We start from the raw sequence: 10,866 nt of genomic DNA on the forward strand, positions 1-10,866 counted from the left end.
CAAGTTTAAGTCCGACTGGAGTTTTAATGGGCATGCCAACGTCCTGCGAGAAGTTATTTTATTCGACGCAACCCCATTTGTTTCGGGCGGGTCGGCCGAAACGCGGAATGAGAATGAACGGCCCGGATTCCGGAATAAACTGCCGGCGAACATGTGAAACGCTCGTTTGTTATACGACGCTAAACGTCAACTCATTTCCTAGCAAAAAACAAAGAGATAAAAATATCACAAGAAATAAAATATAATATATTGGGTAGGTAATAATGGAGGTTATGTTTTGCAAAGTGTACAAATTCCCAGCGCCACCACGCGTCAAAATGAAAAATATTTACCAGAATCTTGTGATAAATTTATGATTAAAAATGTTTTCTCCAAATTTTATAATATTTAATTTTTGGTTTAAAAGAGATGAAAAATTTTGCTCGATAAGGTTATGTCATTTGACATCATTTAACAGGTGATTTAGAATTAATTCGATAAGAAAACGATACGAATTTTACCGAAAAACAATTTTTCTTATAAATATCTTTGTGGTGCCTATTTGTAAACTAAATTTCTCTCTTTAAATGATTGAAAATAAAGAGAAAAAGAAGAATAATACCCAAACGGAAATTTCCTTCAAAGATGATCTACGACTGCAGCGTGTGCAATGTGCAGGGCCCGCACGGACGTCAAACCCTGTTGCCACCATCGCAGTGGGTTCACGGGTAGGTGGGTGGTTGTGCGGCGATAATTAATTGAAAACGGCCATATATTAGCGCCGCACTCAGCGCGCCGAGCGACAAATTGAGATTTATCGCCACAGATTCGTATAATTAAGGCAGGCGCGCACGAAACACGAATTTCATGCTAAGTTCAAATGCATCCTGACGTACGACTTTCCCTAAAACAAAAAAAAACACTTCAAAGTTTCCAAACTGTTTCTAATTTATGTTTCTGCGAATGCAAATAGTAAATGAAACAATTTTCAATTTGCAATATTGCGATTTACAAATGCATTATTCGGAATTTTCAATTGGAATCGTTGTTTGTTGATTGGTTGGTTGGTTGGTGGAGCGTGAAGGCAATAACATTTCGCCCACGCTTTGTTGTCATTCCGCATATAACCTTAAAGTAAACATAAGCGAATCATATTATTGAGTGTCTGAGTATCTCCAGTTGATAATTTAAATATATAATCATTGGGTGTGTTTGTTACACTCTGTATGGTATGAACAAAACCCACAGTAATAAGTCGTCGATTAATAAGCACACGTGAAACAAACGACGTGCCGGCGCTGCCCGTCGATCGAAATGGGTGGGCACGTTCCGAACGCACCGCGAGCGCTCATTCTTCGCACCTTTTCTTCTTTCTTCGCGCTGCGCACACTTAACACACTCGTAACTCGTCGTTTAACGTGCGTTTAAACACAAGCGCAACAAATTGAAACTGTGAAACTGTAAGTGATTTATTTCTCGAGCCATTTGTGCAATGCACACGAAAATTTAAAACTAAAAAAGGAAAAATAAAACATTATCGTGGGTATAAGATGTGTGGCATGGTGTGTTGCGTGTGTGTTTGTATTAAATGTGGGTATGATAAATGATAATAAATTTGCTTAAAGTGAAATAATGCAAATAAACGCGCATAAATATGTGCGGTAGGTACACCTCACCTTTCAGGCCTCCGCTGCGGTGTGATCGTAAATAATTGAGCGAATTTAATTGGAAACTTTAATGCCGTATTGGCGCGGCTTGTTAGTCGTAACTTATGACGCGCATAACTAACGAAAATAAATACTTTTCTCTTCGAAGAGAATAAGGCTGGCCAATTTTCAAAATTGCAAACAAAACAATAACTTATTGAATTCGTTTATATATAAATACGAAATATATATTTTTTTTTCTGATGTGAATAAGATATTATTTTGTATTTTTTAATTGCTTTTTTATCGTTTTTAGAGTAAATAATGACAACACAGCCTAATTTGCGGAATTTAAACTTGATCCATAATAAAATTTGTAATAAGAAAGTATAAGAAATATATAAAACAAAGTTATGTTAGTTACAGCGCATATATCTCAAGAACAACTGAACTGATTTTGATGATCTATGATTTGTTGGATTAGTCTTTGTTCCGAAAAGCAGAATAACTATAAAAATATCAATTAAGACCTAAAGTGTATTAAATATTAGAGAAATTACGCTAAAATGCATTATTAGCATTTCTCATTCCTTTAAAATAAAATTCCAAAACTTACTGATGGAAAAAACACATACTAAGTCCAAGAAATTAAAAAGTAATAACATTTTTACTAAAAACTACAAGAACGAAGTCGCGAGCAAAAGCTAGTAACTGATAAATTACAATAATAATTAAATTATAACTCCACTATAATAATGATGATTAAACTCAGAATTATCTAATATTAAAATGAGGTAGGTAATTTAAAGTTTCACGCGGTAATTTTGTAATTATAATATGTAAACGTTGTGGATAAGTACCTACATTCATTGCTTAAAAATAGTAGTACCACCGTGAGATAGGCCATAAATCAGTTTTAAATTTTTAAATTCGAAAATTTGAATAATTCATACGCGCGCTGATGAAATTTATGGTTATAAACTTTTGATTTGCCATTAGAAAAATTAGAAGCCATTAATTTTCGTAATAACACGATCGTTAACGGTCACCAACAAGACGAAAGTCAACACAGGTGCAATTCATATTCTAATCTTCATATTTTCATATCAAATTTGAAATAATAAATTTTAATCATTTGGTTATTTTGGATGTTGATTTAAATTATTAAAGTTTTTTCAAATGCGAAAAATGCTGAAAGCAAAAATGATTGTTTTTCTTTAGTTTTTGTATGTTAAAGTAGTTATTTCTCTTCGCTGTCTAAAACTTTACCATAAAAATGTTAATAGCTGCCACGATAGTAGAAATTCTTATCAATCTCGAAGCTCGTTTAATTTGTATCTCCTCTCGCAGCAAATACAAGATAAATTCCACGCGTGTCTCTCGTATTCTTCGTCTGGGTGTTCTCGTGCGGCCTCGCACGCTCGCCGGTATCGCCTTCACAAAGCAATAAATCACGCCGGGAACTCCTCGACTGCTCGACACCGCCGGTTGGCATCTCTTCGCACTTCCACCTGGGTTTCGACGATTCCTCTTCTTCGCGCGGTGTGCTCCGGCGCGTGTTTTAACAACTCGCCGGACATTTATTTGCGCGCCCCGTTTCCCCGTGTTGTGTTATTGCGTGGCGTTTACTACTTTACTGTAATGCCAAATCATGCGGATTCCTGCACGAATGAACGGCCGTAATATTTAAAGCGCGAACATTTACTGTTTACCAACGTGTTCGATGTCTTCGGGATGTCTCCGGTGAAATCTCTGCGTGTGAGGATGCGTTCGGGCTTCGAGCAATGCGTTTTTGCATTGCGACGATTGTGGGGAGTCGTAAAAGCACACGTCGGACACGGATTTAATGTTGTCACACGAAACAAATGAAGATTGATTCAACTCGTGATATTTTTAGAGGTTTGAATAACTGACAGCGCTTAGCAGCGCCCCTACTACAAAACTTGGAACTAGAATAGTTATACTCACGTTGTGTTGATTATTCCTTTGTTTCCCTGCATTTACTTTCTGAAAAGTATTCAAAAATCTTTTGTTTACGTTTTCCTAGAGTGTTGTGAGATAATACATCGGGTATTCTCGTTATTTCAACATCGCAGTGTTTTTATCACCCACATCGCACTAGTTTGGTAAGCAATAACAAAGGGAAAATTGATTCAACTAGTGCTATTTTTGGAGGTCATGTTAACTGACACCGCATAGCAGCGCCCCTACTATAAAATTCAGAACCAAAATAACCTCACACTTCAAATTGATTATTCTTTTGTTTCAATTCATAGACAATGTTTTAAGTATCCAGAAACCTTTTGTCTACATTTTCGGTTGAGTTGTGTGTGATCATCCGTTGTGTACACTTACTTGTTATCTCATCATCGCAGTGTTTTTATCACCCGCATCGCGCAGTAACCGGTTTGGTAAGCTTTAACAAATTGAAGATTGATTTCCAGACGCTCGGGCGCGTGCACCTTCGATGTGATTTATTCTTCACACCGTCGCGATACAAATTGTTTTCTGTTATCTTTTGTAATATATTTAAACTTTACACAATCCAATATATACCGCAATAAGATCATTAGCCGTCTAATCTCAGAATTTATTTATTTTCAAACGCGTGAAACGCTATTGCAAATGGCGTGCATGCGTAATTTATTGAGTTATTTTAACTGGTAGTTCATAAATTAACAGAAAACCCGACACCTTCATGCATGTTGCGTGCGTGCGTTAACGTATTTCGTGTCGCAGTCGACATCACATCGAAATCGAATTCGAAGCGTTGACTACACAACAAATCAGTAAGCAAAAGGTAATACCGACTTAACTTAAATATACACACACACACCCACAAAAGTTTGCGACTCAGTGAACAGTATGTAATTATCATTAATTAGTCTATAAAATTAGTATAACATTCATATTTCAAGTTGTTATTTATTCTCGTTTTAAGTTTATACAAGTTATCTTTGTGAGACAATCTTTTTGCGATTTTTCTGTTTTTTGTACTTTTGATGTTATCATTCGAAAGTAATTTAGAACAAAGTATGCCGACGACAAGTCTGGTCCCTTTTTGTAAGTTGGTGCCGCAAAAAATCTCAAAGATACGCTTCTCTCGTGTAGTAAAATATGAAAACGTGTGACATGTGCGGATGTGCGTACTGTGTACGATGTGGTGTGCTGTAGGTGAGAGCAGTCGAGCACACCGACTCAAACGATAATCGTGCTGACAGGTTAATTATTGCGAAACCTGAGCGAAGCCCCAAACGAGACTGTAAAGTCTATGTTTCGGGCGAAACCATGGCGCAAACGTTTCGATCCGTCCCTATTGCTAACGCATCAATGAATATCGGCTACCGAGTGAAGATAAACGATCGGAAAGGTCTTCTTTTGATTAAATGTTGATAGTGTAGGTATAGTCAAGGTCAAGCAAGGAGAAGAAGGAGAAGAATGAAGGGATATAAGATTTTATTTTATTTATAATTTATTAATGTAATCACAGGTTTCCATTTTTGGATTTAGTAAATACTTTCGCTCGTGATTTCATTCTCGTAGCTTTTAGGCAAAATTGAATTCATTTCCACTTTCACGTTTTTGGTTATTGATGGATACAAGACTTACAATTTTATTTTAAACAAATGAAAATTGTTAAAACTGTTATTTAGCGTCATCTCGGATTCAATTACTTAGGTATATGTAGTTAAATCTCGATATTAATTTTCGTGCCTTATTTATCACCTTTTAAGTCACAATTTTCGATATTTTAATAGTTATTCTGCTATTCGGGACTGACACAAATCCAATAAATCATAAATAATTAAAATCTGTCCAGCCGTTCTTGAATTATAAATGTTGTAACTAACAAAAATGTCCGAAACACCTAAAATTGCAGTACAACATGTAAAATATTGAATCCTGTAAACAAGATATTTATTTAAACGCCAATTCCACTCTTCCAACTGAAATTGTTATAATTTGACTAAATTAATGATGCGTTATGGGCATTAAAATAGGTCTCTAAGGAAGTTACACTATGGGTCCTGCATGTGGGGACAGTACTATACATTTGAATTCCCCTAGAGGGCTTTTTACACAATTCCTCTACACTCTACACACCAGTGATCTGAAGCTTAGGCCCCTCGACTCTATGAGCTTATGTAGTGCCTTTTTTGTTATTCAACACGATGGCACTTGAACACCATTGTAGAACATAACAAGGCAAGCGTAATATGTGTTAATCGGGGATTAATATTATCGGATTAAATATGCTTTTAAGTGTGAACATTGAATTTCAATTATTTCATATCAAGATAATCAGCAATTCTACAAATTTTTTATATAAATTCTGCTCCATGACTTCATTTAAACTGAATTTATCTCTGCCTAACCACTATCGTTTTGTATGCATTGTATGCGTGCGTATTTCGGGTTTCTCTGTTCTACGTTAAGAGCACGTTAACGTGCGTGTGTTTCAGAGTTTTTCTCCTCTCAGCTTTTGTGTGATGAATTCATGTGTGTGTGCAGTGTGTGGTTGTGTGAGTCGTGAGTGCGCACATCGAACATACTTTTCGTTTCATCTAAAAACAGCTGTCTGATGGTTTCGGTAACCCGATACTTTTAAGAGGCATCTCGTCGCTTCGCGCGGCTCGTCGTCGCTGCGTCTCTTCGGGTAGAACGCACAACCGACGGACGTCGAGGACGAGCTACCACGCGCCAACAGAGAGAGGTCTTTTCGAAGCCTTCCGAACTGTCATACATGCAAACTTTTCATTTTTTTATAAACATTATATTCTAATATCTAAAACATTATAATAATGCAAAAAATTGAGCATTTTTTGATGTTTTACTTCAAATTTTAATTAAATAACACTAAAATTAAGTTTTTAAACAAATATGAACTTCAATACTAGAATATAAAACATTTTTCGAGGGCACTCAACACAATAGAAACGATCTCTCCATATCTCTTCACTTATTATTAGCCTCTCGAAAGGTCGAGCAGTACTAAAATAAAAATTCAATGCATACGCTATGAATTAAGAGCAAAGGCAGTGCTTTGTATACAAGGGGTACACGCTGCTCATTTAGGGTAGCCGGTCATGGACCATTCTCTCCTTCACTCATTGTATTACGTATTTATGCGCATTCGGAACAAAAAGGGCGCACAAAAAGAGCAAAGCAGCAGGGCGTGTGTATCTGATCCTAGATCATAGATAACAAAATAATTCAGCTATCTTTTCATCCATCGTATCATAACGATATATAATTATTTACTAAACGATATCTTAACGAGTTTAAACACTTTATTTCTAAATTGTTTACTTAATTTTAAATCTGTGGATGTGTTAAGTACGTGCGTAACTAATTGGAAGTTAGTGTCAGTCTAAATTCCGTTTAACGCTTCCAGATGTTGATGTTTTCGCTTTTCTGGGGATTTTTTGTACTTCCCTTTCATGCCTGCATGTTTAATCATTTTGGGTGGATACTCGTATGTTTTGTGCTCGTAAACTACAAGTTGTCGCTCGTATTTCGCCTCGGAATTCCGTTCCACCGTGTGCCGTTTTTACGACAAACATATTTCGACTTGATACGCATTCAATCCTTTCCCATCTCACCACTAAAAAACGCAGTGATGTTTAAAAATTACTTACACTCGAACGTAAGTCAGTCTCTTAAAACAGTTAAGTTATAGTTGATTGAGTTTTGGTTGGAGAAAAATAATTCTCCCTGGATGTAGTCTATAGGAACCAAGCTGTCAAGAATGTCGGCCTCCTCAGCACGACGAACGTCATTCTAATTTCGTCCCGGTCGTATTATGGACGACTTTATGAACGGACATGATTTCTACAAACACATACTTCGGTTAAATGCCTCAATGAACCCTTGTTCCACGGCCGTCTATTGAATTTTGGGTTTGGGTTATTTTTATTTTTACAAAATAGTAAAACATCTCAGGTTGCATATGCAGTGTCATATTTCTAACTTGTTAGAAATGCACGTATGAGAATTTGATCTTGTTTTGAATATTGGTGTACAAATTGAATCACAATAGACACATACATGGTCAATTTCAAGTGAAACAAAATTATATCTCTATAATATAAAAATGAATAGCAAAATCTGTTGGTAGGCGCATAACTCAACAACGCGTAGATAAATTTGGCCAATTATTTTATTAAAATGTTCGTTAAAGTCCAAGGATGGTTTTAGGGCGAGTAAAAATCGAATAATTACCGGGAAAACCCTAAAGACAGCCCTTTTCTATAGGATAAAAGTTGGCATTGTTGAATTCAATCACAGTTATAGTTAAATAGTTGAATCCGAGATGGCGCGCTAAAGTGCATTATTAGCAATTCTATATATAATTAATTTCTTTAAAATAAAATTGCGAATCTTATTGATTGAATTGACACATACTATGTCTAGAACAAGAGAGTAAAAACGAATTACATTTTTATTAAACACTACCGGAACGAACTCGCGGACAAAAGCTAGTATAATGATAAATATGAAAATTTTCAGGTTATGTTGTTGAAATAATGCTAAAATATTCAATTTGCACCCCAGGGTTGTTTTTTTAAATTATGATTGACGTCTTGCAAACTTTAAGAAGGAATTTAGGAATTAGAATAAATTTCTTCATTCATACACTGCGTTGGTACTCCATGGAGACGCGCGGGACACGAAGGGGACGTAATTTCGTATTTGTAAGCCGATATCCGAAGCGCCTTCGAGTGACTCGCGCACACAATGGCTGCGCCTGGGCCCCGACATGAATGTAACTTAATTCGTGTAAAACAACGTTCGGTCGTTACATTATAGCCGGCGCGACCGCGAACGTGGTGTAATGCCTGTATTATTGGTCTATTATTGTTTGCGTAAACTCTCATATGACACCGTCCCGTGTTGTGCGTACACAAATAAAAATAACTAAATAACGTCGTCATATTATAATGCGGCCTCAGTTGGGGAAGTGAGGTGGTGATTCTCCTGGGACGTGAATTGAGAGTGTGAATTGAATGCTCGATGGCAATCCGAGATGTGAACGCGGAGCGATGGTAATGTGACAGAGTGGACATTATTGGGCGGTGCATGCGATTATGTGAATTAACATGGGACGTCAAATTAAAATTAAACTCGGAAAAACATGCATAAACATGCGCATGCTAATAAAGTGAATATTTGATTAGGAAATGAGAAATATTAGACGGATGGGAATTCAGTGTAATGAATTAATGTAATAATAATAATTTACGAGCAAGGTTAGGAGTGTTGGAATTTTCATAGATATATTTTCATCAAAAATTTTTCAATTGATTCGCAAAAATAGAAATAAGAAATATTAATAATTATGTTAAACCAATAAAAATTAATTAAATCTTTGTTTTAAAGTCAAATTTTACTAATTTTAAATTTTTTTTTACTTTTTATAATTTTGTGTTAATAATGACACTTAAAAGTTTGAAATAAATTCCCACTTCGTTTGGTAATTATAATTGTACAGTTGTGTATTGTGGTGCATTATGGTACAAGTTGGTGTCAAGCCCCGAACTCCCAAGGGGTCCTTCCACTGCATTGTAAGTAATTGCGAGCTGTGAATGCATAGGAAGCGATTGTGAGCGATAGGAAGGAAGGAAAACGCTTGTAATGATTAACTCGCCCCGCCGATACCACCCCGAGTACGACTTCAACTTGAACTTCATACAATGACTGCGCCAAGATTTGAAAACTATTGCTAAATGGCGTGGTTGTGGGGTGGTTATAGAGTGGCTATGGATGAATACTTAACTACGGGTGGTTTTTGATGACTCGCAGAAGCGATGGGTGGCATTTCAAAATGTATTATAAGCGTGACGGCGGAAGAAAGCGATGAATGTGGTTTTATTGATATGTTATTGATACAAATTGACGAGTATTCATACACTGCTGGAGACCGGATGGATTTTTTTGATTGACAATAAATTGACAATGTATACATGATTATATTTTGGAACTAGCTTTTTGCGCTTCGTCCCAGTAGTGTTTAATAAAAGTGTAATTTGTTTCTACTCTCTTGTTCTAGACATAGGTAGTAGGTATGTGTCAATTCTATCAATAAGATTCGCAATTTTGTTTTAAATAAATTAATTATATAAAGAATGGCCAATAATGCACTTTAACGCGCCATCTCGGATTCAACTATTTAACTATAACTATGATTGAATCTCAATGCCAACTTTTATCCTATTGAAAAGGGCTGTTTTAGGATTATTCAGATTTTTCTCGCCGTAATAACCATCCTTGGACTTTAACAGAAGCATTCTGCAAAAATTGGCCAAATTGGTCTACGTTTGGAAGGTTATGTATGTGCGCTTACCAACAGATTTTGCGAGGAGTCATTTTTATATTTTGGATTTCAAACAAAATATTCAGTATATAACTACCTATTCTAGAGTCTAGTGACGGACACCGGGTTATTTATAAATAAATCAAAATATTTGGAAAGAAATGTTAATTAAGTGCGATATAGTAGTTAACAAAGTTGAAATCAAATTAAAATAACAAAAATGCAACCTCTGTTAAAAACTAATTAATACTCAATCAAAAACTTTGGTAATAAAAAGTATAGTTTGTTACAAAAGAAGTGCTTTTCCTAATTTTACCGGACATATTTACGTACTTGCATACCTCACCGGACATTTCAAATATAATGTCATGTATGAAATTTGGGTAATTTTACCTTGTTTTATTGTGGTATTGTGTGTATGTAATATGGGGCGATTGGGGGTGGGGGTGGCGGTAGAATTTAACAACGGATTTAACTCACTGACTCAAAGCAGCCGTGAATGCATACACATCCACTAGCTAATGTGTTCATTTTCAGTTACAATGAAGATACTTTAACTACGAATTTTAGCGAATGTGTGGTAAAGCTAGTAAATGTATACATTTACAAATGTATGCATTAACTGCATGTATCCCCTCCTTTCTCTACTCTACACAAGAAATATCAATATATGTTTACTGTCCGGCGCCCAGGGACAGCAGCTTATCCATTTCAAGGAACGAGCATTTTCGTTCATTTGGTGGTACCTACCAAAATTGTTTAAAAATCTAATAATATTCTACCATTTTTGGATATGGCAATCAAGTACTACTTGTATCTTTTGAACAAGTAAGTACATAAATATACTAGTATTACATACATTGAAGTACTTTACATAGGTGACGACGTCGTGATTTTGCGCCTGAAACAGCAAAACAGTACGTAATG

This window comes from Atheta coriaria, unplaced genomic scaffold, assembly GCF_025399875.1.
Source record: "Atheta coriaria isolate IRGN ID8LTWV9N9 unplaced genomic scaffold, Caltech_Dcor_3.1 hic_scaffold_15_pilon, whole genome shotgun sequence".
Classification (NCBI taxonomy): Eukaryota; Metazoa; Arthropoda; class Insecta; order Coleoptera; family Staphylinidae; genus Dalotia; species Dalotia coriaria.